The following is a 7,165-nucleotide window of genomic DNA, read 5'->3' as shown; positions in this document are numbered from 1 at the left end:
GTCCGAGGATCTGAAGACAGAGAGTCCGAGGATCTGAAGACAGAGAGTCCCAGGATCTGAAGACAGAGAGTCCGAGGATCTGAAGACAGAGAGTCCGAGGATCTGAAGACAGAGAGTCCGAGGATCTGAAGACAGAGAGTCCGAGGATCTGAAGACAGAGAGTCCGAGGATCTGAAGACAGAGAGTCCGAGGATCTGAAGACAGAGAGTCCCAGGATCTGAAGACAGAGAGTCCGAGGATCTGAAGACAGAGAGTCCGAGGATCTGAAGACAGAGAGTCCCTGGATCTGAAGACAGAGAGTCACAGGATCTGAAGACAGAGAGTCCGAGGATCTGAAGACAGAGAGTCCGAGGATCTGAAGACAGAGTGTCCTGGATCTGAAGACAGAGAGTCCCAGGATCTGAAGACAGAGAGTCCGAGGATCTGAAGACAGAGAGTCCCAGGATCTGAAGACAGAGAGTCCGAGGATCTGAAGACAGAGAGTCCCAGGATCTGAAGACAGAGAGTCACAGGATCTGAAGACAGAGAGTCCCTGGATCTGAAGACAGAGAGTCCGAGGATCTGAAGACAGAGAGTCCCAGGATCTGAAGACAGAGAGTCCCAGGATCTGAAGACAGAGAGTCCGAGGATCTGAAGACAGAGAGTCCCAGGATCTGAAGACAGAGAGTCACAGGATCTGAAGACAGAGAGTCCCAGGATCTGAAGACAGAGAGTCCGAGGATCTGAAGACAGAGAGTCCCAGGATCTGAAGACAGAGAGTCCGAGGATCTGAAGACAGAGAGTCCCAGGATCTGAAGACAGAGAGTCAGAGGATCTGAAGACAGAGAGTCCGAGGATCTGAAGACAGAGAGTCCCAGGATCTGAAGACAGAGAGTCCGAGGATCTGAAGACAGAGAGTCCGAGGATCTGAAGACAGAGAGTCCGAGGATCTGAAGACAGAGAGTCCGAGGATCTGAAGACAGAGAGTCCGAGGATCTGAAGACAGAGAGTCCGAGGATCTGAAGACAGAGAGTCCGAGGATCTGAAGACAGAGAGTCCCAGGATCTGAAGACAGAGAGTCCGAGGATCTGAAGACAGAGTGTCCCAGGAGAGGGCCTGACGACAGAGTGTCCCAGGAGAGGGCCTGACGACAGAGTGTCCCAGGAGAGGGCCCGACGACAGAGTGTCCCAGGAGAGGGCCCGACGACAGAGTGTCCCAGGAGAGGGCCCGACGACAGAGTGTCCCAGGAGAGGGCCCGACGACAGAGTGTCCCAGGAGAGGGCCCGACGACAGAGTGTCCCAGGAGAGGGCCCGACGACAGAGTGTCCCAGGAGAGGGCCCGGCGACAGAGTGTCCCAGGAGAGGGCCCGACGACAGAGTGTCCCAGGAGAGGGCCCGACGACAGAGTGTCCCAGGAGAGGGCCCGACGACAGAGTGTCCCAGGAGAGGGCCCGACGACAGAGTGTCCCAGGAGAGGGCCTGACGACAGAGTGTCCCAGGAGAGGGCCCGACGACAGAGTGTCCCAGGAGAGGGCCTGACGACAGAGTGTCCCAGGAGAGGGCCTGACGACAGAGTGTCCCAGGAGAGGGCCCGACGACAGAGTGTCCCAGGAGAGGGCCCGGCGACAGAGTGTACCAGGAGAGGGCCCGACGACAGAGTGTCCCAGGAGAGGGCTTGACGACAGAGTGTCCCAGGAGAGGGCCTGACGACAGAGTGTCCCAGGAGAGGGCCCGACGACAGAGTGTCCCAGGAGAGGGCCCGACGACAGAGTGTCCCAGGAGAGGGCCCGACGACAGAGTGTCCCAGGAGAGGGCCCGACGACAGAGTGTCCCAGGAGAGGGCCCGACGACAGAGTGTCCCAGGAGAGGGCCCGACGACAGAGTGTCCCAGGAGAGGGCCCGACGACAGAGTGTCCCAGGAGAGGGCCCGGCGACAGAGTGTCCCAGGAGAGGGCCCGACGACAGAGTGTCCCAGGAGAGGGCCCGACGACAGAGTGTCCCAGGAGAGGGCCTGACGACAGAGTGTCCCAGGAGAGGGCCCGGCGACAGAGTGTCCCAGGAGAGGGCCCGACGACAGAGTGTCCCAGGAGAGGGCCCGACGACAGAGTGTCCCAGGAGAGGGCCCGGCGACAGAGTGTCCCAGGAGAGGGCCCGGCGACAGAGTGTCCCAGGAGAGGGCCCGACGACAGAGTGTCCCAGGAGAGGGCCCGACGACAGTGTCCCAGGAGAGGGCCCGACGACAGAGTGTCCCAGGAGAGGGCCCGATGACAGAGAGATTCAGGAGAGGGCCCGACGACAGAGTGTCCCAGGAGAGGGCCTGAAGACAGAGATATTCAGGAGAGGGCCTGAAGACACAGAGATTCAGGAGAGAGCCTGAAGACAGAGAGATTCAGGAGAGGGCCTGAAGACAGAGAGATTCAGGAGAGGGCCTGAAGACAGAGAGATTCAGGAGAGGGTCTGAAGACGGAGAGATTCAAAGTGCCTCTTTTCTTCTTTATATTTGTATCCCTGTCTTCTTCTCTGCTCCGTCCTGCAGAACGCCTCTGGAATTTGTGCGCTCCACTTTCTCTTCCAGTCCTCTTTGTCTGGTGTGTATAAGTGCTGTGCTGAGTAACTAGTAGTGTTCTGGAGGAGGAGGAGGAGGAGGAGGAGGAGGAGGAGGAGGGAGGAGGGAGGAGGCAACATAACGGGATCACCAGCTACATCTCTCTCTACTCTTGTCGAGAGGCATTACATTGGGGACCTAGATGTGGTTGACTGGACGGGGTTGTTCTCCCGTTATCTGTGTGTGTGTTCGTCGTGGTGTACTCAGCCAGGGCTGTGGGCTGAGGGCTTAGTAACGCTGCTATGGTGCAGGAGGACACTACTGTCCAAAAGCCGGGGGTAGAGCTGCCCTGGGACAGCAGGTGTCCGTGTGGTTTCGTCCTGCCGGACTCTAGGGACAGTCTTCTCTGACGTGCCAGACTACGGTCTGACTGTTGCCATGGCGTTCCTTTGCGGAGGCAGTCAGGCTTTCCATGCTGCTGTGGGTGAGTACAGAGACAACACAGAGACTGTAGACGTGGCCTTCAGGACCTCACAGGGATTATTCTGTTGTCACTCCACTCCTTCATGTCAGATAGTGAAATATGTTCTGTTGTTTTTTAATCACTGTTTAATAGAGGTATTGTCCTCCAGTTGACAGTTGGTAGTAGACAGCAGGTGGATTTAGTCAGCCCAGATACTTCAACGTAGAGGAGTCGGGTACCTGAAGCAGCAACGTAGAGGAGTCTGGTACCTGAAGCAGCAAAGTAGAGGAGTCTGGTACCTGAAGCAGCAAAGTAGAGGAGTCTGGTACCTGAGGCAGCAAAGTAGAGGAGTCTGGTACCTGAAGCAGCAAAGTAGAGGAGTCTGGTACCTGAAGCAGCAACGTAGAGGAGTCTGGTACCTGAAGCAGCAAAGTAGAGGAGTCTGGTACCTGAAGTAGCAACGTAGAGGAGTCTGGTACCTGAAGCAGCAAAGTAGAGGAGTCTGGTACCTGAAGCAGCAACGTAGAGTCTGGTACCTGAAGCAGCAAAGTAGAGGAGTCTGGTACCTGAAGCAGCAACGTAGAGGAGTCTGGTACCTGAAGCAGCAACGTAGAGGAGTCTGGTACCTGAAGAGGCAACGTAGAGGAGTCTGGTACCTGAAGCAGCAAAGTAGAGGAGTCTGGTACCTGAAGTAGCAAAGTAGAGGAGTCTGGTACCTGAAGCAGCAAAGTAGAGGAGTCTGGTACCTGAAGAGGCAACGTAGAGGAGTCTGGTACCTGAAGTAGCAAAGTAGAGGAGTCTGGTACCTGAAGTAGCAAAGTAGAGGAGTCTGGTACCTGAAGCAGCAACGTAGAGGAGTCTGGTACCTGAAGAGGCAACGTAGGGAGTCTGGTACATGATGCAGCAAAGTAGAGGAGTCTGGTACTTGAAGCAGCAAAGTAGAGGAGTCTGGTACCTGAAGCAGCAAAGTAGAGGAGTCTGGTACCTGAAGCAGCAAAGTAGAGGAGTCTGGTACCTGAAGCAGCAAAGTAAAGGAGTCTGGTACATGAAGTAGCAACGTAGAGGAGTCTGGTACCTGAAGCAGCAAAGTAGAGGAGTCTGGTAACTGAAGCAGCAACGTAGAGGAGTCTGGTACCTGAAGCAGCAGAGTAGAGGAGTCTGGTACCTGAAGCAGCAGAGTAGAGGAGTCTAGTACCTGAAGCAGCAAAGTAGAGGAGTCTGGTACATGATGCAGCAAAGTAGAGGAGTCTGGTACTTGAAGCAGCAAAGTAGAGGAGTCTGGTACCTGAAGCAGCAAAGTAGAGGAGTCTGGTACCTGAAGCAGCAAAGTAGAGGAGTCTGGTACCTGAAGCAGCAACGTAGAGGAGTCTGGTACCTGAAGCAGCAACGTAGAGGAGTCTGGTACCTGAAGCAGCAAAGTAGAGGAGTCTGGTACCTGAAGCAGCAAAGTAGAGGAGTCTGGTACATGATGCAGCAAAGTAGAGGAGTCTGGTACATGATGCAGCAACGTAGAGGAGTCTGGTACCTGAAGCAGCAACGTAGAGGAGTCTGGTACCTGAAGCAGCAAAGTAGAGGAGTCTGGTACCTGAAGCAGCAAAGTAGAGGAGTCTGGTACCTGAAGCAGCAACGTAGAGGAGTCTGGTACCTGAAGCAGCAAAGTAGAGGAGTCTGGTACCTGAAGCAGCAAAGTAGAGGAGTCTGGTACCTGAAGCAGCAAAGTAGAGGAGTCTGGTACCTGAAGCAGCAAAGTAGAGGAGTCTGGTACCTGAAGCAGCAAAGTAGAGGAGTCTGGTACCTGAAGCAGCAAAGTAGAGGAGTCTGGTACCTGAAGCAGCAAAGTAGAGGAGTCTGGTACCTGAAGCAGCAAAGTAGAGGAGTCTGGTACCTGAAGCAGCAACGTAGAGGAGTCTGGTACCTGAAGCAGCAAAGTAGAGGAGTCTGGTACCTGAAGCAGCAAAGTAGAGGAGTCTGGTACCTGAAGCAGCAACGTAGAGGAGTCTGGTACCTGAAGCAGCAAAGTAGAGGAGTCTGGTACCTGAAGCAGCAAAGTAGAGGAGTCTGGTACCTGAAGAGGCAGAGTAGAGGAGTCTGGTACCTGAAGAGGCAGAGTAGAGGAGTCTGGTACCTGAAGCAGCAACATAGAGGAGTCTGGTACATGAAGCAGCAAAGTAGAGGAGTCTGGTACCTGAAGCAGCAACGTAGAGGAGTCTGGTACCTGATGCAACAGATGCAATCAGAAGTCAAATAGTTTTAGGATCGCTAAACGACATGCTGTTGGAACTTTAACGACGAGGGGGGGGGGCTTGCTGTCTTGTCTAGTCTGTAGGAAGGACTGGTGAGGTTTTCCTCTGAGATATGTGCCTGTGTTGTAATGTCAGAGCCGGGAGAGGCTGGTGAACATCTCTCAGGGTGTCAGGTCGTTAAGCACTCTCCATCAAAATGTCCTCCTTCTCTTCTTCCCTCCTCCTCTCCTTCCCTCCTGTTTCCCTCTCCTCTGACTCAGGCGGTAATAAATGGAGGCTTTACTTCCCATCTCTACACATCCATTAGTCAACTACAATACTGTGGACTGTAGAGAAGACGAGGGAGGAGTCTGTAGAGAAGACGAGGGAGGAGTCTGTAGAGGCGACAAGGGAGGAGTCTGTAGAGGAGACGAGGGAGGAGTCTGTAGAGGCGACAAGGGAGGATTCTGTAGAGGAGACGAGGGAGGAGTCTGTAGAGAAGACGAGGGAGGAGTCTGTAGAGGCGATGAGGGAGGAGTCTGTAGAGGAGACGAGGGAGGAGTCTGTAGAGGAGACGAGGGAGGAGTCTGTAGAGGAGACGAGGGAGGAGTCTGTAGAGGAGACGAGGAGGAGTCTGTAGTGGAGACGAGGGAGGAGTCTGTAGTGGAGACGAGGGAGGAGTCTGTAGTGGAGACGAGGGAGGAGTCTGTAGAGGAGATGAGGGAGGAGTCTGTAGAGGAGACGAGGGAGGAGTCTGTAGAGGAGACGAGGGAGGAGTTTGTAGAGGAGACGAGGGAGGAGTCTGTAGAGGCGATGAGGGAGGAGTCTGTAGAGGAGACAAGGGAGGAGTCTGTAGAGGAGACGAGGGAGGAGTCTGTAGAGAAGACGAGGGAGGAGTCTGTAGAGAAGACAAGGGAGGAGTCTGTAGAGGAGACGAGGGAGGAGTCTGTAGAGGAGACGAGGGAGGAGTCTGTAGAGGCGACAAGGGAGGAGTCTGTAGAGGAGACGAGGGAGGAGTCTGTAGAGGAGACGAGGGAGGAGTCTGTAGAGAAGACGAGGGAGGAGTCTCTAGAGGAGACGAGGGAGGAGTCTGTAGAGGAGACGAGGGAGGAGTCTGTAGAGGAGACGAGGGAGGAGTCTGTAGAGAAGACGAGGGAGGAGTCTGTAGAGAAGACGAGGGAGGAGTCTGTAGAGGCGACAAGGGAGGAGTCTCTAGAGGAGACGAGGGAGGAGTCTGTAGAGGAGACGAGGGAGGAGTCTGTAGAGAAGACGTGGGAGGAGTCTGTAGAGAAGACGAGTGAGGAGTCTTTAGAGGAGACGAGGGAGGAGTCTGTAGAGGAGACGAGGGAGGAGTCTGTAGAGAAGACGAGGGAGGAGTCTTTAGAGGAGACGAGGGAGGAGTCTGTAGAGAAGACGAGGGAGGAGTCTGTAGAGAAGATGAGGGAGGAGTCTGTAGAGGCGATGAGGGAGGAGTCTGTAGAGAAGGCGAGGGAGGAGTCTGTAGAGAAGACGAGGGAGGAGTCTGTAGAGGCGATGAGGGAGGAGTCTGTAGAGAAGGCGAGGGAGGAGTCTCTGAGGCCAGAGATGTTTAAGATCTGATGATGTGTGTGAGGGGAATGTTGAATTTCCATAATGGTTTTATCCTGGGGTGTAGATCAGAGCATCAGGAGTCTGGAGGGCCTGGCACGATGCTGTCTGGCACGATGCTGCCTGGCATGATGCTGCCTGTCAATGTTAAGACACTGCTGTGTCTTTTACATCAATGAGTGTGTGTAAACTGTGTTTGAGGGGTCTGTCTGTCTGTCTGTCTGTCTTTCAGTTCGTCAGTTTGTCAGTCTGTGCATTATGGCTGGTATTTTAGGCACACCATGGACTCTGTGCTCTTGTGTTTCCTCTGAGGCCCCGCCTCTCTTTCTCTCTCTCTACCCCCCCTCTCTCTCTCTCTCTCTTGCACT

General features: G+C 54.5%; 1 pseudogene; it reads left to right on the top strand.

Moving 5' to 3' along the window:
* Positions 1-6,809, top strand: part of LOC135516571 (ring-infected erythrocyte surface antigen-like) — a 37,454-nt pseudogene extending 30,645 nt beyond the window's left edge.
* Positions 6,810-7,165: the final 356 nt, after the last annotated feature.

This window comes from Oncorhynchus masou, chromosome 27 (genome assembly GCF_036934945.1).
Source record: "Oncorhynchus masou masou isolate Uvic2021 chromosome 27, UVic_Omas_1.1, whole genome shotgun sequence".
In the NCBI taxonomy this organism is placed as follows: domain Eukaryota; kingdom Metazoa; phylum Chordata; class Actinopteri; order Salmoniformes; family Salmonidae; genus Oncorhynchus; species Oncorhynchus masou.
Note: the sequence above shows the minus strand (reverse complement) of the source record. Positions and strands in the feature narration are given on the sequence as shown.